The sequence below is a fragment of the Gossypium arboreum genome, chromosome 7, assembly GCF_025698485.1.
Source record: "Gossypium arboreum isolate Shixiya-1 chromosome 7, ASM2569848v2, whole genome shotgun sequence".
NCBI lineage: Eukaryota > Viridiplantae > Streptophyta > Magnoliopsida > Malvales > Malvaceae > Gossypium > Gossypium arboreum.
The window spans coordinates 88462205-88486409 of record NC_069076.1 but is presented as its reverse complement, the minus strand read 5'-3'; the positions used below and the strand labels follow the sequence as shown (position 1 = coordinate 88486409).

The 24205-nt window shown below is 34.4% G+C and overlaps 1 long non-coding RNA gene across 1 annotated transcript; it reads left to right on the top strand.

Annotated features, from left to right (window-relative positions):
• Window positions 1-2060: 2060 nt before the first annotated feature.
• LOC128295517 (uncharacterized) lies at window positions 2061-4688 on the top strand. Its single transcript, XR_008285996.1, has 2 exons — window positions 2061-2505; window positions 4055-4688. It is a non-coding gene; the product is annotated as an uncharacterized LOC128295517 (long non-coding RNA).
• Window positions 4689-24205: the final 19517 nt, after the last annotated feature.

The window sequence follows — 24205 nt, the reverse complement described above, 5'->3', positions numbered from 1 at the left end:
ACGGACACCCATATATGGATGTAATGATGGTGGTGCCTTACTCAAAGTGGCACGATCTACTCTCGAAGATGGTAACAAATCACAGCCGTTCATTTGGGAATCCATGATCCAATGTGAAATTCTACTTAAACAAAAAAAAAAAAAAGGAAAAAGAAGCAAATTATTTTTTATTCAATTTATTTAACCATGGGGCCGAGACAGTTTCGGAGTTGCACGTGAGGTGCTACAAGGACAGCTCAGATATGACTAAGTTCAATTTTTGCCAACAAACTTTCCTTTAATCCGTGAGAAATGATCACGTCACAAGCGAGTTCAGAAATGATCCGTGATGTAGTACACGTGAACTTACGTGTGCATATCCCGATTTCCTCTGTTATTTGTTTACTCATAAACAAAAATATTTCTATTTATTTGTAAAATTGGTTCAATTTCAAGTGATTACTATTTTAAAATTTGTATTTCATATTGATTTTCAATTTTTCTTACTTAACCTTAAAAATAGGGGCTTGGAAAAAAGATAGTTGATAATGCAAAAGGAATATGTTCAATCCACATTTACTACACCAATTATTGATGCAATGTTTGAGTGATGGGTTTTTCTTACGGTTTACTTGATAAGCTAAAAGCCATAGATGATTAAAAATGGTCAGAATAGGATTCCTCAAGAGGATTGGAAGTAAAGGAAGAGAAAGAGAGGTGGATAGATCATTTAAAAATTATTTTATTGAAAGTGAAATTTTAACATTTAAATATTTTCAGGTATTTAATAACTATATTAACTTTTTATGTAATATAAATTTTTAATAAAAAATTAAATATGGTAAATAAGTAGATATCTACTTATCACTTAATGGAAAAAAATTAAATTGACTTTGTTTTTCAAAATTTTATTTTTAAAATAAATTATTTTCTCATTTTCTTAAAAGTTAAAATATTCAAAATTTCTTTTAACTTTTATTTAAAACCATTTAAAATAAAATAAATAATATCCTATCAAAATAATTATATTTAATATTTAATTTTTCTTAATATATCAAATAATTTTATAATACAAATTTAATATTAAAATTTTCAACACTTAATTTTTAATTTATCAAACACATCATAATATTTATATAGGGAATCTAAAGCATGTATGATGGGACAATGCCAAACATTTTGGTTTGTTCATTTTATAATAAAAAGAATTAATAGGGTGGAATATGGATTTAATGTGAAATGGACAGTAATAATAATGTCTAAATATATTATTTGGGTACTTAAATTGGATATATATATATATATATATTTAATATTGCATTTGTATTATTTTAGTTAAATTTGGTATCTATATTTGATAAAATTTATATATTTTAGTACTTAAAAGTAACGATCTTAATTTTTAGTATTTAATTCGGGTTCTAGGGTTGATTTAATGAAAGTTAATTAATAATATTAGTAAGTTTGAATTTTTCATAATTTTGTTAATAGAGTAAAATTAATGTTAATTTTGAATTTGTTTAATTTTGTGCATAATTTGTCAAATACAATTTATGAATGTGATTTAATTCAGATTTTAAGGTTGATTTGATAAAAGTTAATTATTAATATTATTAGCTAATTATGAATTTTAACAAATCAACTCTAATACTCAAATTAAACACTAAAAACAATAACATTATTATCTTCAAGTATCAAAATATTCAACTCTTGTCAAATACATATACCACATTAAACAAAAAAAATACATAAATACCATACAGAAAAGAAGAGTCGAAGATTCCATGTAACAAGCAGTAGGCAATCATTCAATTACCCAATAATTCAAATCATAAATAAATATGAAGGATAATATTATTATAAAGTTAGGAAAATTATTTGGTGTTGTGTTAGTAGAGTTTAAAATTTTCACTAAATAGAATGAGTTACTGTCATATGTTTTAAAAAATATTAAAATAAATTAAAACAATTATGTGTCATACACTAAATCTTGTTTATGGAGTTAAAAAAGCTCCAATGACAATCAACAAAATACCAACCTATAAAGTTAATCTTCATACAAACACTTTTAAAATGTCCCAATCAGTTCCTCGCCACACCATCACAATAGAATAGAATAGAGGGCTTTACTTAGACCAAAGTTTTGGGTTACTGCGTAATCTTCAATATCTGATTTAGTGGGCTGATCATTTCATGTTTTTGATTATTGTCCATTTAAAAAGTGCTTACTAAACATCTGTATATGATTTTTTTTACTCGTAATTTTAAGACTCTTTACATTAAGAATAGATTGTCAGGTTGCATTCGGATGTTGCAACGGCATCAGGCTGCTACCTCGCCTTTTTCTCTAGTTCGGGGTATTAAGCAATTTTGTGCTCAAACTATGCAGGTGGAAATTCGCCAAATACCTCGGGAAGCAAATCAGATAGCGAATATGATGGCTAAGTTAGCCGGAAACGGACAGCATGAGTTGCTTGTTTATAATTCGGCGCCGCTGGCGGTGTTGCATTTGTTGGGGTCTCCAAGGTCTGATTCTGATTCTAGTAGATAATTGATGTTTTCATAGGGCCTGTACCCTCTCTTCCATTAAAAAAAAAAAAACTAATACATCTTTAGACACTAAATTGAATGATCTAAACAGAGAAAGATAATCTAAGTTTTTAAACGCTTGGATTAGAATCATGACCCTTGAATATATTTTGGATTTATATTTAATTATGGTCGAATTTTGTTCTTGAGCAAATATCTCAGTCCACCAGACGATTTGAACCTTTTAAACTTATCTTTGTGAGGAAAAAAAGAAGGAATCTTTTTCGAAGAACCATATTCGGAGAAAGATCAATAGTTGTAGTCCTCCAGTATTGCCGCAAGGGGAAGGAAGTTTTTATAAAGTTTATTTTATAGGTCATCCTTATTTATTTTGTTTTATTTTTTACTCCCAATTACTTTTTGTAAGGAGTTGGAAGGTGTTATCAATTATTTTTTGTGGCAAAAAGCTTATAATAGGCGAGGGATTCATTGGTGCAAATGGTCGGATATTTGTAAGTTGAAAGAAAATGGTGGCATGGGTTTCTACGATTTGGGTAAATTCAGTATTGCCCTCTTAGCCAAACAGGGATGGAGATTAATGTCAAATATGCAGACGTTGGTAGCTTGTGTTTAAATGTCTAAGTATTACTCATCTAGTGATTTTCTTAATTCATAATTAGGTATTTACCCCTTTTATACTTGGAAAACTATTTGGAAGTCAAAGGCTTTGTTGGAATTGGGGCTCCATTGGAAGGTAGGATAGGGGCAAAATATATCCATTTGGATGGACAATTGGCTTCCAGGATCGACTGATTGCAAAATATGAGATACGGAGGTTGGTGGTAGTGTTTTCATGGTGTTTGATCTTATTGATCATGAAAATAGGATTTGGAAAGCATATATTATCAATTATCTGCTTAGAAATATTGATGTGGAGAGAATTCTAATTGTTCTACTTGCAAGATCAGTTTAGAATGATATGTTAATTTGGAAGGTTAAAAATGCTGACGAATATACTGTGCGTAGTGGTTACAAGCTCTTACTCGACATTTCTATACCCCTAATAACTACTGAATATAAGTTTCTTTACAAAAAATTATGGCAAATACAAGTTCCTAGCAAAATTAAAATTACAAATCAGAGGTTCTTTCAAAATTTTGTGCTCACTTTTGAGAACTTGTACAGTAAGAGGATTGTAGCTTCACCAATTTGCCCATGTTGTAGGATAGGTCAAGAATCAACGTTACATGCTATATTTGAGTGTGAAATAGCCAGATAGGTATGACAACTTTTGGGAATTTCTTGGCCTACATTGAACAATATAGTCAAATTTAGGGATCTAATGGTCCATATTTTTACTAATGCTCATGATGAAGTTTGGTGTATGATTGTGGTAACTTTTTAGAGTATATGGTATTCTCATAACAAATTGTTTCTTGAGAATCAACGAATTATTATTACTGATGTTTTAAATAGAATAGTCTTTTGTAAGGGAATTAAAAATGCTAGATGGTAACATACCTTTCTAATCTTGTCGGTTGCATAGGCGTTGGTCTCCCCCTCAACTTCGTTTGATAAAGTTAGCTTTGACGTGGGGTTTAAAGACAATTTAAAACAATCAAGATCATGTATCATTATTGGGAACAGTGATGGTTTAATATTAGGGTCAACAACACCGGTGAACAAGAATATACCTGAAGCTTTTTCAACTAAAGTCCTCACTTGCGTCTAGGCCATTCAGTTCGCTGAAGACATGGGTTTCCAATCGGGAAAATTGAAGGAGATGCACACATGATTATTAGGAGACTCATAAATGCCCAAACAGACTGATCAGTTATCGGCACTTATATTGTTGATGGGAAGCAAGTTGCGGCTTGTTTTGGTGCTTTTCGGTTTAGATTTTGCAGCAAGAACATCAACCTTGTGGCGCATCAGCAGGCCACCAAAGGCTTTGATTTTAACGAGAATAGATATTGGGTGGAGGAGCTAGGGGAATTCGACTAGGTTGCAGCAAGAAACGATCGCTAGTGGGTTGTAGTTCTTGAGGTGATTTTCTCTCTTTTCAATAAAGGCCAGTTTTTATTAAAAAAACAATAATATACAATTATATTTGATTCCTCTAAATATTTTAAATTAAGTCTTAGTTAAAAGATTAATCCAATGCAATAAATTTTGTAATACTTTTAATTTTATATTTTATTGTTTTTAGCTTAATTTTTTTACATTTTATTTAATCAAATGGATATATTTACATTATTTATTTTATTAGCAATATTTTTCATTCTTTGCCCATAATGAAAAATAAAATAAACTATAATAATATTTACTAAAATTGAAATTAATTATTTTACTTCTTCTAAATTAATATAATATTATGTTTTTATTTTATAATATTAAACAATTTTGTGAGTATTTCAATTATTTTATTAATTTTGTTAAAATTTCTTAGAAATCAAAACTTTAATACTTATACTTTTTATATATATTTAACTAACAAACATACTTACTTATACTTTTTATATATATTTAACTAACAAACATACTTTATAAAAATTGTTAGAGAAATGCAAGATCTAGACCAATAAACAAAAATAAAAATAAAAAAGAATTTAACTGATGGAATAAAAATTTCAAAAGAAAAAGAAAATAGAAAAGAAAGAAAGGGCTTAGAGCTGTATTAATTCACGACAAAATACAATTCTGGCATTAAATTAAATAAATCCTAAGTCAAATTTGAAGAATATAAAATAAAAAAGAATTAAATAAAAAATAAATAAAATTGTCTTCGGGAGGCTTGCTCCCAAAAACACCAATGATCTGATAAATTTTTCGTATGAAATCTGTTAAGAGAAGAACTTTTAGAAAGATCAATAATTGAGCTTTGAAGATTGGAAACTTTGCAAAACTAAAAAGATTTGAAAGTAGCAAGTATTAAAAGGAAAACAAGAGTTGAATCACTCAATCCCTTAAAACACTTATTGCCTCTCACAAAAAAAAATCATCAAAAATATATTTTATTCCATGAATAAAAAATAGGCTGAAAATACAAGTAATTAAAGTGAAAATAACTCTGAATAATAATCTAAATTAATTCTTAAGTAAATATTTCAAAATCACTTAAAATCCAATAAAAAAAATACAAATATCACCTATGACTTGTTCCAACCAATGAGGTTGAAGATAAATAGATTTGTTGCAAGCCAATTTTACCTACCACAAATTAAACCTATTTACAACCCCTCCAAAAAAAAAACCACCTAACTTACCAAATCTCAATCAATCCACATCCATCTAAATTAACCAAACTACCCAAACCCAAAATTAAAAAAAAATATAAAAATCCCTAGCCCAATAATATAGCCCAAATTAGAAAAAAGAAAGAAAGAAGGAAAAACCTAACCCTAGCCTCAACTTTCGGTGCCACTTGCCTCTGACAACCCCACCAGTCACTTCCATACCTTGCAAAAAGTAAAACAAACAAGCAAGACAAAAAAAAAATAGCAAAAGTAGTAATAAAAAAAACTTGTAAAATGGCTATAAAAAGCCAAGCAAAATATTGTAAAAAAGGGGGGAGGATTTTTTTAGTTTTGATTTCCTTTGGCTGTTGTTCTGTTTTGAAAAACAGAAAAAGACTGTTAGACAAATGTATTGAAAATTAAAAAGCAAAACAACAGAAGAAAAAAGGTGGATTTTAATCTCTATTTCTCTTATTCCTTTAGTTTATTTCTTTCCTTTTTTTTTTGTTTTCTTTCGATTCAATCTCATAGTTTTTCATTATAAATCGTTTTTAAATAAAAAGAAAAAAGAAAAATTTACCTGGATCTTGGTGGCCCTGACCACTGTCGACGGTGGTAGCCCCGGCAGCTTCAAAGAGCCACAATGACGGCGGCGGCAAAAATGGTTTAGAAACCTTAACCGAAAAAGGGGAAAGGAGGTAGGGTGTTCTTTGTTTGCTTAAACAAAAATGAAGTAAAGAATAAAAAATAAAAAAATAACAAAGATGAAATGGCGTCACAAATACTAGGCCAAGCATGTTTCTGCTTTTGGGACAAATTGTGTAAATGGTCTCTCCTCCTTTCTGGTCCTTTCAAATCAGCTCATTGTTACTTTAAATTTCGCCCAAAATATTATTTTAATTACATTTTAGTACTTGTTGGAGTGGCACCGTTTTGATGGTATGGGAATATTCCCAATTCGGTCCTCCACTTTTGCGCGTATTTCATTTCAGTCTCTTTTTTTTTTGTTTATTCATCTGTTTGTTACATTATATCCCTCACATATTTATTAAGGACTTTAATGCTTACTTTCTAAATATTTGTTGTTCTTATTATCTTCATTTAAATATTTATTATTTTATCATTTTCACGCTGCTAATATTTATTTATTTGTCTATCCATCTATTATTTATTTCCTTTTATATATTTCCCTTATTTCCCTTTCATTATTTTCCTTTTACTTTACTATTATTATTATCATATTATTAAATTAATTAACTTTGCATTATTATTACTATTACTATTATATTTCTTTTATATTTATTTATCTTGTAGCGACGTAAAAAAAATTTAGTTTCGCTTGGTCGCTAATTGTGGCGATTTATTAAACATTTGAAAACCAACTTTCGATTTTATTAACAAAGGAGTCGCCACCGATCCTTTTTATAGGTGTGATCGGACACCTAATAAAATTATTTTAAAACAAAAAGAAGGCCAAATTTAGGTCTACATGAAAGTCCAGAGAAAAATTGGGGTTCGGGAGTCGATGCTGCGTGAGGAAGGTATTAGCACCTCGCGACGCCCAAAATTGGTATCTCATAAACATGTGTTGACTTGATTTTCAAAAATACGAGTTCAATATAATATTTAATCGTGATCCTATTGAAAATGAGAATTTTAGTTTTCGATTTTTTTTAGAAAGGGTGTCCGTTTTTAACACAAGTTTATTTAATTTCACCCAACATAGCGATGAAATCGATGGCTTAATATTAAATCGGTACATTGCCTTATTTTTGAAATTAATTAAAACATGAGAAAAATATTCCTAAAGTGAGAAATTAAAATAGATAAAGGACATAAAAAAAATGATATCATTAGTGAAAAATATTAACATGGAATACTAGAATATTAGAATAATAATAATAATGATATTTACAAAATAAAACAAATCATGTACTAATAATAAAATAGGAAAAATGATATATTTGGTAATAATAATATAAAATAATAATATGTACATAAAAATACATATATATATATATATGCATATAATAAAAGTATGTAATAATAATAATAATAATATCTAAAATAAAAGAAAATATTAGGAAACGTACATAAAAATATATACATAAAAATTTACAACAATAATATAAAATAATGATATGTGCAAAAATATATATATATACATATGTACATAAAATATACACTAATATAATAATAGTTATAATAATACTAGCAATAGTAATAATTTGTAATAATAATATATACACAATATGGTATTTAAAAAAAATATATATATATATATATGTATATAATAGTATTTAAGAATATATACATAAAAATATATAACTAATGGCATTAAAAATATATACATAATATATATAAAATACCTAAAAAAAGAAGGGGAAAGAAGAGAGAAGGGAGGGGAAAGGAAATCACGCCAAGGGGGGGGGTCATTCGGTCGATCGTCGGTCGTCACTCAAGAAAACCACCACGCCACACATGGTATGGTAGGAAAAGGTAAAATTTTTTAACAATATATGTATATATAAAGAAATAAAAAACAACACAAAAAAGAAAAAAGATTCGAAAGAAGAGGAAAAAGAAAAGATGCAACCTTTTTATTGATGTTTCTTTTGTGTTCAAAATTTGAAGGATTTTGTGTTTTTTTTTCAATCTTTGTAAAATCCTCTTACATGATTTTGAATGGCTTTTTATAGCCATCTTTTACATGATTTTCTATTATTTCTTTTTCTATTTTGTAGGTGGTGGTGGTAGACAATGGATATCAAAAATGGGAGGAAAAATGGGGCAAGTGAGAAAGTGGCTAGGTGGCTAGGGTTTTTTGGTTTTTTTGGGGGGGTTAGGTTTTTCTTTTCTTTTTTTTTTGGGGTTAGGTTTTTTTTGGGGGGGCTTAATGGGCTTTTGAATTGGGTTTAATATTTGGGTTTTGTAATGGGTTTGGGTAGATGTAAATGGGTCATGGGTTAAGGGTTTTAGTGGGTTTAGAGGTTTGGTTGGGTTTTGATATAATCGAGCCCGGGCAATTTGGGCTTCTACAGCTGCCCCTCTTTGCTCATTGTCGTGCAACGATAATAGAGCAAAGACTTTCAAGGAAGACCAAATTTGCCCGGTCTTGCTAGGTCTTGACTTGCTTTGGAACTCTTCTTGTTTAGTTAGTCCATTTTCAGTACACCGCATCTTGTAGCTTTGGTTCACTCCACTGCATCTTGTGATATACGCCTTGTAGCTTCAATTTATTCCGATGTAACTTCAAGGATATGAAATGTATGGCTTCGATCTACTTCGCTGTAACTTCAGAAAGGTGAGATCTACAACTTCAATCTACTATTCTATCGCTTCGGTGAGATAAGGTTTGTGGTCTTTTCTTGCGACTCCGAAAGGCAAGATCCGATACCTCGATCAACTCCATCGCAACTTTAAGGAGACAGAATCGACGCCTTCAATCAGCTTCAATCTTTATTCTCTACTCGGCATGTGATCCCGAGCTCAACTCATTTTTCGCAATATGAATTGACTCTCTAAAAGCAGACATTAAAAACAGAATTGAAAATAGCTCAAAGACGTGAGCCAAGGCTCAACTCACCTCTCGCAATATGAGTTAATTTTTGAAACTTAACTTGAAAAGCGATTTTGAAAATACCTCGATATGTGATCAAGGTTCAACTCACCTCTCGCAATATGAGTTGATTTTTGAAAAAGAAATTAAAAGACTCAACTCAACTCTCGCAGAATTAAAAAGCTTAACTCACCTCTCGCAATATGAGTTGAATTTTTTGAAAAAAAAAGAATTGAAAATAGCTCAAGACGTGAGCTAAGGCTCAACTCACTTCTCGCAATATGAGTTGATTTTTGAAAAGAATCAAAAACAGATTTTGAAAATACCTCGACATGTGACTCGAGGCTCAACTCACATCTCGCAATGTGAGTTGATTTTTTGAAAAATATAAATTGAAAAAATACCTCAAGCAGTGTGATCTCAAGCTCAACTCACCTCTCGCAATATGAGTTGATTTTTTGAAAGACAAAATTGAAAATAGCTCAGTAGCGTGAGCCAAGGGTCAACTCACCTCTCGCAATATGAGTTGATTTTTTTTGAAAGGCAGAAATTGAAAAACGAAAATTGAAAATACCTCAGCGTGTGACCTGAGGCTCAACTCGCCTCTCACAATACGAGTTGATTTTTTTGACAACAGAAATTGAAATTACCTCAGCGTGTCCTGAGGCTCAACTCACCTCTCGCAATATGAGTTGATTTTTTGAAAAATGAAATTGAAAATACCTCAAGATGTCTTGAGGCTCAACTCATTTCTCACAATATGAGTTGATTTTTTTGAAAAACAGAAATTGAAAATACCTCAGCATGTCTTGAGGCTCAACTAATTTCTCGCAATATGAGTTGAATTTTGAAAACAGAAATTGAAATTACCTCAGCGTGTCTTGAGGCTCAACTTATTTTGAACAGAAATTGAAATTACCTCAACGTGTCTTGAGTCTCAACTCATTTCTCGCAATATGAGTTGAATTTTGAAAACAGAAATTGAAATTACCTCAACGTGTCTTGAGGCTCAACTCATATCTCGCAATATGAGTTGAATTTTTTTTTGAAAGACAGAAATTGAAAATACCTCATCATGTGAACCGAGGCTCAACTCACCTCTCGCAATATGAGCTGATTTTGAAAAAGTAGAAATTAAAAGGTTCAACCCACCTCTCGCAATATGAGTTGATTCTTGAACAACATAAATTGAAAATGAATTGAAAATACCTCAACAGGACACGAGGCTCAACTCACCTCTCGCAATATGAGCTGATTTTGAAAAAGTAGAAATTAAAAGGTTCAACCCACTTATCGCAATATGAGTTGATTCTTGAACAACGTAAATTGAAAATAGAAATCGAAAATACCTTAGCGTGACCTGAGGCTCAACTCACCTCTCGCAATATGAGCTGATTTTGAAAAAGTAGAAATTAAAAGGTTCAACCCACCTCTCGTAATATGAGTTGATTCTTGAACAACGTAAATTGAAAACAGAAATTGAAAATACCTCAGCGTGACCTGAGGCTCAACTCACCTCTCGCAATATGAGCTGATTTTGAAAAAGTAGAAATTAAAAGGTTCAACCCACCTCTCGCAATATGAGTTGATTCTTGAACAACGTAAATTGAAAGCAGAATTGAAAATACCTCAGTGTGACTCGAGGCTCAACTCACCTCTCGCAATATGAGTTGAAATTAAAACACAAAATTGAAAATACCTCGGCGTGCTCGAGGCTCAACTCACCTCTAGCAATATGAGTTGATTTTGAAAAACAAAAATTAAAAGGCTTAACTCACCTCTCGCAATATGAGTCAATTTAAAACATAAACTAAAAATACCTCAGCGTGCCCCGAGGCTCAACTAACTTCTTGCAATATGAGTTGATTTTGAAAACAAAAATTAAAAATACCTCAACGTGTCTTGAGGCTCAACTCATCTCTCGTAATATGAGTTGATTTCCCTTGAAAAGCATGAATTAAAAACATCAAAATACCAAAACCTGTCCTTTGGTAAAACTCGGGTGTCTTTTCCTTTGATTCAGTGCGACTCTCATTCAAGATTTCTTGCTTTGCTGGAGTACCTGTATATGCCATGTATGATGTTATCATGATATGCACATGTTTGTCTTAAATGCTTTTATGCCTACATGATTATGCAGTGCTCCTTAAGCATGTTTGTCGGATGTCCATTTAGCCACGATTGTTGAGGATCTGTGTTCATTACTTTGATTCTCAACTTTCTCTTCAGGCCTTATAAGCTTCACGAGTAATCGACGTTTCTCAGATATTACTCTTCTGCCCCCGATTGAACTTTGTTCTTACTTTGAGACTCTTGTGCTTATCAAATTTTCATCCAGGTAATGCTTAACATTTCTTTTGTTTAGAGTATGTCATTTCACCATTTATCATGTAAATAAACACATAATGAGATGCATGAAAAAGGTCGATAGGGACAAAATGATATTTCATATTCATCTATTTCAAATGTGGCAAACAAAGCAAGTTAACCAATGAGAGTAAAAATGTCAAAAGAAAGAAAGGATCGATTCAACGGATACAAATGCTCTAGATATTCAACACATGAACTCTTCCTCGCTCCTCAATCAAAATCTTTTCGAGCGGCTTATTGCGTAGAAGATTTGAGCTTTCGAAATGCTTCAAATCAGTAGCCTCACCGCTTGACCTATCATTCGACCGCCAGTTTGTTTCATTAGGACGCCTCTCGGGTTTTCATCCTAATCTTTTATACTAATCAAGACGCCTTTTCGGTTTTCGCCTTGATCCCTTTTTTTTTTTAAGATGCCCTTTTCGGTTTTCATCTTAAGCATAATATTTCTTCACAAGATCTCGAGTTCTTTGGATTCAACACTTCTTTCCCCTCCATCTCGGTAAGGATCAAAACTCCTCCTGAGAATGCCTTCTTTACGACGTACGGTCCTTCCCAGTTTGGTGCCCATTTCCCTCGCAGATGTTTTTGTATTGGGAGAATTTTTCTCAGCACGAGTTCTCCTTCATGGAATTCTCTTGGTCGTACCTTCTTGTCATGGGCTGCGATCATTCTTTTTTTGGTACATCTGCCCGTGACAAATTGCCCTGAGTTGCTTTTCTTCAATGAGGTTCAGCTGATCATATCGAGCTTGTACCCATTCTGCTTCTTCTAACTTTGATTCCATTAAGACTCGTAGAGAAGGGATCTCAACCTCGATAGGTAGCATAACTTCCATTCCATAAACCAGAGAGAAAGGAGTTGCTCCCGTAGATGTTCGTACAGATGTGCGATATGCAAACAAAGCAAATGGAAGCTTCTCGTGCCAATCTTTAAACGTCTCAGTCATTTTCCCAATGATCTTCTTAATATTTTTATTGGCTGCTTCAATAGCCCCGTTCATCTTTGGGCGATAGGGCGAGGAGTTATGATGCTTTATTTGGAATTGCTCGCATACTTCCTTCATCATCTTGTTATTCAGATTCATGGCGTTATCTGAAATGATTCTTTCAGGCAAACCATATCGACAAATAATTTCCTTCTTCAAAACTCGCAAACCTGCAGCTTTGGTCACATTGGCAAACAAGCGGCTTCTATCCATTTTGTGAAGTAATCAATGACCACAAAAATAAATCGGTGTCCATTAGAAGCTTTTGGAGAAATTGGCCCTATAACATCCATGCCCCACATAGAAAAAGGCCACGGAGAAGTCATGACGTAAAGGGGCAAATGGGCTACATGAATTTTATCACCATAAATTTGACATTTGTGGCATTTTCGTGCGAAATTAATGTAGTCGCTTTCCATCGTCAGCCAGTAATATCCGAGTCTCATAATCTTCCTGGCCATAGTGAAACCATTGGCATGCGTTCCGCAAATTCCCTCATGGACCTCTTCAAGTATTTTTCTGGCTTCAACATCATCCACACATCTCAAAAGCATCTGATCTTTTCCTCTTTTATACAGGATGTCCCCATCAAGAATGAATCCTGCTGCCATTCTTCTGATTGTTCTTTTGTCGTTCTCGTTTGCTTGTTCGGGATACTTTTGATTCTTGATATATTCTAAGACATCATGGAACCATGACCGTCCAGCTGTCTCTTTCTCGATGCTGAAACAATGTGCAGGGGCTTCATATATGCTCATTTGAAGAGGCATTATTTCTGTTTCCCAGTTTGCTTTGAACATTGAAGCCAAAGTGGCCAAGGCATCAGCCAATTAGTTTTCTTCTCGTGGGAGGTAATTAAAAGTTATTTCTTCGAATTCTTTAATCAACTCGCCACTAGATCTCTCAGATTTAACCAGGGCCAGTCTCTCACTTCCCAATCTCTACCGATTTGGTAAATCACCAAGGGTGAGTCTCCAGATACCTCTAAAGCTTCGATGTTTTGTTCAATAGCTGCACGAGTCCCATGATACATGCCTCATATTCCGCTTTGTTATTGGTACGAAGAAATTCACTGGCGGTGAGTGGGTAATGATTCCTTTCGCGATATTAAACCGCTCCAATCCCATGCCCCAATGCGTTCGATGCACCATCAAAACTCATCTTCCATGACTTCTCTTTGGTGACTCGCATTCTTTTCCGTAATGCACATCAAGTCTTCATCTGGAAATCAAATCTCAATGGCTCGTAATCCTCCGTTGTTCGAGTTGCTAAGAAGTCACTATTGCGCTCCCTTTTATTGACTTCTGACTTACATAGGCAATGTCATATTCTGAAAGGAGGATCTGCCATCGTGCCATTCTTCCTGATAGTGCCGGCGATTCCATTATGTATTTTATTGGGTCCAGCTTTGAAATTAGCCATGTCGTGTGATACAACATATATTGTCTGAGTCTCCGAGTTACCCAAACCAGAGCGCAACAGTATTTTTCAATGGATGAATACTTTGCCTCATATTCAGTGAACTTTTTACTGAGGTAGTAGATCGCCTTTTCTTTCTTCCCTGACTCGTCGTGTTGCCCAAAGACGCAACCCATTGAATTTTCGAACACGGTCAAATACAATATCAATGGTCTCCGGAGTTGCTTCAGATTAGCACTTCGGAGGACTAGACAAATATTGTTTTATCTTATCAAAGGCCACCGACATTCTTCATTCCAATTTCTGGGTTATGTTTTCAAGAAGCAAATATTTGGTCGCATTGGTTGGTAAGTTGAGCGATGAATCGGAGATGTAGTTTAATCTCCTAAAATCCTCTAACTTCCTTTTGCGTGCGTGGAGGTGGTAACTCTTGAATGGCTTTTACTTTATCTGGATCAACCTCGATACCTCTTTCACTGACAATGAAGCCTAGCAACTTCCCCGAGATAGCCCCAAACGTACATTTGGCTGGATTAAGCTTTAGCTGAAACTTTCTCAGCCTTTCAAACAACTTCTTGAGGTTCACTACATGCTCTTCTTCTCCTCGAGATTTAGCAATCATATCATCGACGTAGACCTTTATTTCTTTATGCATCATGTCATGGAATAATATCACCATAGCCCTCTGATATGTTGCCCCAGCATTCTTTAACCCGAATGGCATCACCTTGTAGCAGAACGTTCCCCACATTGTTATGAAGGTAGTTTTCTCCATATCCTCAGGGGCCATCTTGATCTGATTATACCCCGAGAATCCATCCATGAAAGAAAACAATGAATGTTTTGCTGTGTTGTCCACCAACGTATCAATATGTGGCAAGGGAAAATTATCTTTTGGGCTTGCTCGGTTCAGGTCACGGTAATCCACACACATTCGTACTTTGCCATCTTTCTTTGGTACTGGGACTATGTTAGCCACCCATTCTGGATATTTGGAGGCTTGTAGGAAGCCGGCATCAAATTTCTTCTTGACTTCCTCTTTTATTTTCAACAGCATTTCGGGTCTCATCCGTCTTAATTTTTGCTGGATGGGCTTGCATTCTGGCTTTAATGGGAGCTTATGGACCACTAAATCTTCATCTACCCCTGGCATGTCCTGGTATGACCATGCGAAAACATCTTTGTATTCGTGGAGTAAAGTGATCAAATTATGCTTGGTACTCTCTGAAATAGAAGTCCCAATCTTCACTTCTTGTTTCCTCTCTTTAGTGCCCAAATTTATTGTTTCCACAGATTCTTCGTGAGGCAAAATCTGTTTATCCTCTTGTGCCACCATTCTTAACAATTCAGAGACGAGACGTAATCTTCAAAGATTTTCTTTGGCTTCAAATTCTCCTAAGCAAATGACCTTCTCAAAATCAATTTCAAGATTCGTGACGGGCTTATTCATGTCGTCAATATCTGAGCACCTGAAAGTTGAATGGAAAAGGAAGCTATAGAGGGGCATCCAAGTATTGGAAACAACAAACAAAATGTTATGTCATGGCAATGAGGCAAATGTAAGGATAGGCTATGAAATGAGAAAATGATTATGAAATTAGTGATAATGCGAAAAATCGTGACAAAATGCATCTTCATTGATATTCATTTAAATGATAAAGAGCGAATGCAAGCTCTTACAAAAGAATTCTATTATATCTAAGGACATAATAGAAGGTTAATGTTTAGCATTACTCTGAAGACTTATAAATTACAAGAAGCTCCTCGGCAGTCCAATTGTTCATCATGAAACCAGGAGGACAATGGCGTATCCTCGAGACATCTTTACTTGCACCAGCCCCTTTGTCAATGACATTTATACTGACATTCTAAAAACCCCTTTCAATTAACCCCAGCATGTTTCGTGGATCATGTTGTCCAGGGTATATCATTCCCGCAGATGTAAATGTTTTTGACAAAGGAGGGTATTCTATGGGCTCCCATTCTGGTTCTCGGCCCAAAGTTCTTGCGATTCTTCTTTCCTGATCTTTCTTCCACTGTCTTATTCTTTGACGCATGTCTGGCTGGAACCCCAAACCGTATTGGGCTTTGTGGTGCACTGGCTTTAAAGCCATGACTATTCTTTGCAGATATCTCCTTAAACCTCTTCTCGCTCGAGCTCCCTTTCCTACGGTCAATTTGACACCCATTCTAGTATTTCTACGCAGGTTTGCACCAAATTGCTTTCCTCAACAACAAAAGTGGCATTGACGAATTCAAGGGATCGGAAGGAACATTCCAATGCGTCTTTGTTCACTTCCAAGTACGGTGTATCGGCAGAGACAGATGCGACAATGTCTTCTTCTCCCTCGACAGTGACCAAACAACCGTCCATGATAAATTTCACCTTTTGATGGAGGGATGATGGGACTGCTCTAGCAGAATGGATCCAGGGTCTTCCCAAAAGGCAGTTAAAAGAGGGTGTAATGTCCATGACTTGGAACTCGACATCATAAATGTAAGGGCTCACTTCCAAAGGGATTTTGATCTTTCCCATGACTTCGCGCCTCGTCCCGTCGAATGCCCTTACCGTGGAATGACAGGGCCTTAAGTAGGACAAATCCATCGGTATTCTGGAAAACGTGGCCAATGGCATAACATTTAACGCTGACCCATTATCGATGAGCACGTTCGGTATTATGTAGCCCTTGCAGCGAGTCATGATATGCAGCGCTTTCACCGAGCCTCTACCATTTGGCGGTATCTCATCATCACTAAAAGAGATGAAATTGTCCGCATTCAGATTTTTTACCCACCTATCAAGCTTCTCAACGGATATGTTGTTAGCTACGTAAGCTTGATTTAACACTTTTAGCAAAGCGTTCGATGTGGCTCAATTTAAGAGTAGAGATAAAGCGAGATTCTTCTTGGTCGCTTGCTTAATTGTTCCACCACACTATACTTATGTGCTTGATAAATTTCAAGAATTCTGAGCTTCTTCCTTGTTCACGTGCTTTTAGTTTCTTGCACGGTGGAATTTCTTGCTCGACTTCGACTTCGTGCATCACTGCTTTCCCTTTTTGCTTCGAGTCACTACTTTTCTTTACCGGTTCAATTTCTTTAGAATAGCACCGTCCACTTCGGGTAAAATGACCTACCTCTCCTACATCTTCAGTTATGGCTTTGGAATTTCCAACTTCCGGTGTGAAAATATTAACATCGTATCTCCACGGTATTGTTTTATTGTTCTTATAAGGGAAATGAGATGGTACTTTGATTATCATTTTTCGCTTCACCGGCTCTTTCTTCGCATCATAATAAATTATTAACGATCGGTCGGCGCTATATGGGAAATCTGATGATTGATTGTCAAGAAGCGCATATTTCTTCACTATCGGCCTCTTTGGCTTTACAAAAAATCCCAATCTCCTTATTATCCATCATATTTTGCAGTAAATTTCTGAATTCCTCGCAGGACTGAATGTCGTGCCCTTCAATGCCATGGAACTCACAAAAACTGTGACCTTTTGCATATTTTCCTTCAAATATTCCGTTAAAACGACAGAGCAACCCTTTTTCAACTAGTACCTCCCGGATTCTCTACAGAGGTGTTTTTCTTTCAGTAACCCATCTTCTACTTTGTCGTTTGTCCTCCTCTCCTACTGCGCTCACATTCCCTTCGGTATGGTTTGGGAATGAATTCCCGACCGTACCGCTAGTACCATCAAATCGCAAAATGCCTGCATCAATGAGCCCTTGAACTCTCCTCTTGAAAGCAAGGCAGTTCTCAGTAGAATGCCCTTGGTTCCCGGCATGGTATGCACAACTAGCGTTTGGATCATACCATTTCGGGTATGGAGGTTTAAGGGGTGCCATGTAATGGAGAGAAATCAGTTGTTTCTCTAAAAATTTTGGGTACAATTCCCCATACGACACAGGGATGGGAGTAAACTGCGGTCTCTCGGGATTAGGCCTTGCTGGTCTTGGTTCATTTCTATTTTGGCTTTGAGCGGGTACCGTGTTTTGTGAGAATGAGGTGACGGGTCTTTGATTGTTTGTGGAGTAAACGGGATAGGAATGAGGTGGTGCTTGGTAATAAGGGATTTGAGGAGGATAATAGAAATTTAGAGGTGGATAATTTCGAGGTTGGGGTTGATTTGGATATAGATTAGGGGCATAACTTTTTCCCATTCCCACCATATGGGCTTCTGGTTCTTTCTTCTTCATAGGCGCTGCCCTTTTTGAACCTTCTGAACCTTCTATTCTACCGCTCTTGACGGCATTCTCTATGAGCTTACCAGATATTACAATATCCGCAAACTCCTTCGTGGCATTTCCCACTAGTTTGTCATAAAAGGACGCATTTAAGGTGTTGATAAAGAGAACGGTTATCTCCGTTTTTGTTAGTGGGGGTTCCACTTGGGCGAGACGTCTCTCCATCTATCGCATATCTTGTCACGAAGGTCTCGATGGCTTTTTCTCCATCATTTGCAAGGTCATCCGATGCGCACCATGTCGATACATGCTTGTCTTGCTTCGCAGAACGCAGACGCCAAGTCCTTCCAGATCGAATCTTTCTCTACTAAGTTGGTTGTACCACTGAAGAGCTGACCCTGTTAGACTATCTTGAAAGCAATGTATGAGTAGCTTATCCTCGTTCACATAACCGGTCATTTTTCCGCAAAACATGACAAGATGCGCCTTTGGACATCTCGTGCCATCGTATTTTTCGAAATCAGGCACCTTAAACTTCGGAGGCAGAACTAGATCGGGCACCAAACTGAGCTCTTTGGCACTTAATGCAAAGAAGGCTTCAGTACCCTCTATTGCTTTGAGTCTTTCCTCTAAGCTCCTATACTTCTCTTGAACCTCACGATCGTCCGTTCTCAACCTGGCTACTTCCGCTGGATCGTCCGAATCTGGAATAATTGGATTGGCAGGATTAGCCCCAAAATTTGATATGAATATTTCTTGCCCTAAATGAGTATGTGGCACCGGCCGTTGCTCTGGGTCTGTGGGTTCTCCTTGGGTGTACCCTCTTTGTGCTGCGCGGGCGTGTGGTGGAGTGAATCCGGGGGGATAGAGCGGGTCTTGATTGTGATTAACACTTGATCGAGATTCCTTAATGTCAGGGCTCTGCATGGGTCCCTTTCCTTTAACTAAAGCTGACATCATCTCCATCATCTTGGCCATTTGATCCTTTTGTTCGAGCGATTCTTCTCGTGATCTCACCATTAAGTCTCTCGTCTCTTGCTGTGACCTAGCCAACTGCTCTTGTAATTCCTTTTGAATTCTCTCCATCCTTTCAATCCTTTCATTGAATTTCGCCTCCATTACTCTAGTTTGTCGGTAGCGTTCTATCTGAATGACGTGGTTCCGATCTTGTGGTATTGCAAGCTGCGAATTGTGCGTTTTAACCTCGTGACAGTATGGGATATGCAATGAATGAATGGATGCATGAATGAATGCATGAATGTCAAATGAATGTCAGTCATGAATGAATATGCAAAAATTTGGTGTTAATTGCAAGATAGCCCCTATTTAGGCATTTCCTTAATCAAAGGAGTCTATTACACAACGTTTCGGTCACTCGTATAATTGACTCTTCCATTAGAAACCCATTTTTGGCGACCAATCTCTAATCAACACCTTCCTAACAAGATGCCTTCGATGCATGATGAAAAATAGAAATACAGACAAACGACCTTGGTTAGCGCAACACATATAAACAGAGAAAAACTGTGGAAAATCTAACAAATTAAGCTACTTGGTCCAGTGGACTCGATTCCCTTGCTTAGAAAGCACAAATGTAAAAGAAATGAAGGTAAGATGTGCTTTTCCGTGTACTTATTTGGTGACTACTAAGCAGCGGAGGTTCGGTATGGCTCTAGTTGGATGGCTCGTATGGTTCACTATATGCGGTTTTGGTTCTAGATGGGTACTCGTATTGTCTGCACTGTCATCTACTAAGATTAGTACAGAGCCTCGATCATAGCCCATCATAGGCTTACGAGATCAATTCGAGGGATTACATTTACTTATGCCTATGCGGAGGGACAAGTTAACTCACGAAAGCATAAGTCATATGTAACCGAAAGTATTCACTAGCTGTCGGAGGAACGAGTTAACTCATGAAGGCGTGGCGTTTACTTTCACTTAACAGGACGAGCCCGGGTATAGAGCTCATGTTATGCAACAAAATGCACGTGCACACGTGTGTGGGGAGAAACTTGCAAACCTTTACGTTTTATTTAAAAACTAAACCAAAACTAAAATCACAAAATTTAAAGTGAAAAACAACTGGATAAAACAAGTTCGAATATATACAACACGATGCAAGTGCATGATTTTTTTGAAAACAAAAAATTTGAGGATCACGACTAAATGTTAATTTGAACAAGGAACTTTGAAAATTTTGACAACACGCGTTTAATTCAACTCGACTCTCAAAAATGGAGGTCCCCAGTGGAGTCGCCGGTAGAAGCGACGTAAAAAAATTTAGTTTCGCTTGGTCGCTAATTGTGGCGATTTATTAAACATTTCAAAACTAACTTTCGATTTTATTAACAAAGGAGTCGCCATACAGATCCTTTTTATAGGTGTGATCGGACACCTAATAAAATTATTTTAAAACAAAAAGAAGGCCAAATTTAGGTCTACATGAAAGTCCGAGAGAAAAATTGGAGTTTGGAGTCGATTCTGGCGTGAGGAAGGTATTAGCACCTCATGGCGCCCAAAATTGGTATCTCATAAACATGTGTTGACTTGATTTTCAAAAATACGAGTTCAATATAATATTTAATCGTGATCCGATTGAAAAATGAGAATTTTTAGTTTTCGATTTTTTTTTAGAAAGGGTGTCCCGTTTTTTAACACAAGCCGACGAATTTCACCCAACATAGCGATGAAATCGATGGCTTAATATTAAATCGGTACATTGCCTTATTTTTGAAATTAATTAAAACATGAGAAAAAATATTCCTAAAGTGAGAAATTAAAATAGATAAAGGACATAAAAAAAAAATAATATCATTAATGAAAAATATTAACATGGAATACTAGAATATTAGAATAACAATAATAATGATATTTACAAAATAAAAACAAATCATGTACTAATAATAAAATAGGAAAAATGATATATTTGGTAATAATAATATAAAATAATAACATGTACATAAAATACATATATATATATATGCATATAATAAAAGTATGTAATAATAATAATAATATCTAAAATAAAAGAAAATATTAGGAAACGTACATAAAAATATATACATAAAAAATTTACAACAATAATATAAAATAATGATATGTGCAAAAATATATATATATACATATGTACATAAAATATACACTAATATAATAATAGTTATAATAATACTAGCAATAGTAATAATTTGTAATAATAATATATACACAATATGGTATTTAAAATATATATATATATATATATATATATGTATATAATAGTATTTAAGAATATATATATAAGAAATATACAACTAATGGCATTAAAAATATATACATAATATATATAAAATACCTAAAAAAAGAAGGGGAAAGAAGAGAGAAGGAGGGGAAAGGAAATCGGCCAAGGGGGGCGGGTCCTTCGATCGATAAATCGTCATGCAATCGTCGACGACCATGCCACCACATACAGTGACGGAAAAGATAAAATTTTTTAACAATATATGTATATATAAAGAAAGAAAAAAACAACACAAAAAAAAAGAAAAAAGATTGAAAGAAGAGGAAAAAGAAAAGATGCAACCTTTTTATTGGTGTTTCTTTTGTGTTCAAAATTTGAAGGATTTTGTGTTTTTTTTCAATCTTTGTAAAATCCCCTTACATGATTTTGAATGGCTTTTTATAGCCATCTTTTACATGATTTTATATTATTTCTTTTCTATTTTGTAGGTGGTGGTGGTAGACAATGGATATCAAAAATGGGAGGAAAAATGGGGCAAGTGGGAAAGTGGCTAGGTGGCTAGGGTTTCTTCGTTTTTTTGGGGGTTAGGTTTTTTTTTTTTGAGTTAGGTTTTTTTGGGGGGCTTAATGAGCTTTTGAATTGGGTTTAATATTTGGGTTTTGTAATGGGTTTGAGTAGATGTAAATGGGTCATGGGTTAAGGGTTTTAGTGGGTTTAGAGGTTTGGTTGGGTTTTGATATAATCGGGCCCGGGCAATTTGGGCTTGTACATATCTATTCCTTTTTTTACATACATTTATTTTACTTTGTTTTACCATTTATTTATATCCCTTTATGATTTTAAAACTTTGGTTATTATTATATTATTATTTTCTCAACCTTCACATATTATTATTATTATAGTTATTATTATTATTTTTACTATCTAATATATTATTATACTTATTTTACCTGTTATATTTATTATTAATATTAGTATATATTTTATTATGCGTATATATATACTTTTATATATAGTATTATTTTTATATATCATTATATTTATTATTATGCTTATTATTTTCACTATTGTTACTTATTATTTTATTTTAGTATTATTATGTATTATTTGGTATACATACATCTTTCTCGTACATATTGTTATTATACATATATTATTTTATTATGGTATTAATACATTTTTACTTTTTTCATTTATTGTAAATATTATTTGTTATTACTCTAATATCTTAATATTATGTTATAATGTTTTTATTAATCACTTCATTATATCATGTTTGCACTGTTTATTTATTTATGAATTTTATTTTAAAAAATAGTTTATTCATTTTTCTTCTTCTTTTATTTATAAATAAGGCAACGTGTCGATTTAATATTAAGCCATTGATTTCATCACTATGTTGGGTGAATATCATCGGCTAGTGTTAAAAATGGGACGTCCTTTTTAAAAAAAATCGAAGCATTTAAAAATTCTCGTGTTTTGAAATAGGATATTTATTTTTGTGATTATTGGTAAGTGATCAAACTTTATTTTTAAAATGTAGATGAGGATATGTAATTTGCCAAAATTCTAATGCTGTAAACTTTTCGCGTTTCCAAAATTTTTCGTGTTTTAAAAAAAAAATTCGAATCCCAAAAATTTTCATGTTTTCAAAATTTTCGTGTTTTAAAAAATTCTCATTTTCAATCGGATCAAGGTTAAATGGCAAATTGAATTCGTATTTTTGAAAATCAAGACAACACGTGTTTAATAAAGATACCAATTTTGGGCGTCATGAGGGTGTTAATACCTTCCTCGTGCGTAACCGACTCCCGAACCCTATTTTTCTCAGGATTTTCGCGTAGACCCAAGTTTGGCCTTCGTTTTTGTTCAAGAATAAACTTTCTTTTCTAAAAAAGATTATTTATTAGGTGTCCAATCACACTTAGAAAAAAGATCGGTGGCGACTCCCTTTTTTTTAAACCGAAATTCCATTTTCAAATTTTCAAATAATCGCCTCCATTAGCGACCAAAAGTGAAATTTTTACGTTGCTACAGCTGGCGACTCCACTGGGGACGTCAGTTTTTGAGAGTCGAGTTATTTAAACGCGTGTTATCAAAATTTTCAAAATTCCTTATTCGAATTAATATTTAGTCGTGATCCCAAAATTGGTTTTTTGAAGTGTTGTATATATTCTCCCAACTTGTTTTATCCGATTGTTATTCAACTTTAAATTTTTATGATTTTAGTTTTGGTCTAGTTTTTTAAATAAAACGTAAAGGTTTGTGAGTTTCTCCTACACACCGTGCACTTGCATTTTGCATAACATGAGCTCTCTACCTGGGCCTCGTCCGTTTAAGTGAAAGTAAACGCTACGCTTCGTGAGTTAACTCGTCCCTCCGTGCAAAGCTAGTGAATACTTTCGGGTTACATATGACTTATACTTTCGTGAGTTAACTTGTCCTCCGCATAGGCATAAGTAAATGTAACCTTCGAATTGAACTCGTGAGCTGTGATGGGCTATGATCAAGCGTCGTACTAATCTTAGCGATGACAAGATCGAACAATTCGAGTACCTATCTAGAACCAAAACAGCATATAGTGAACCGTACGAGCCATTTAACTAGAGCCATGCCAAACCTCCGTCCATTTAGTAGTCACCAAAATAAGTGTACGGGAGGAACGCCTCTTATCTTTTGCATCTTCACTTTCTATACAAGGGGACTGGGTCTGT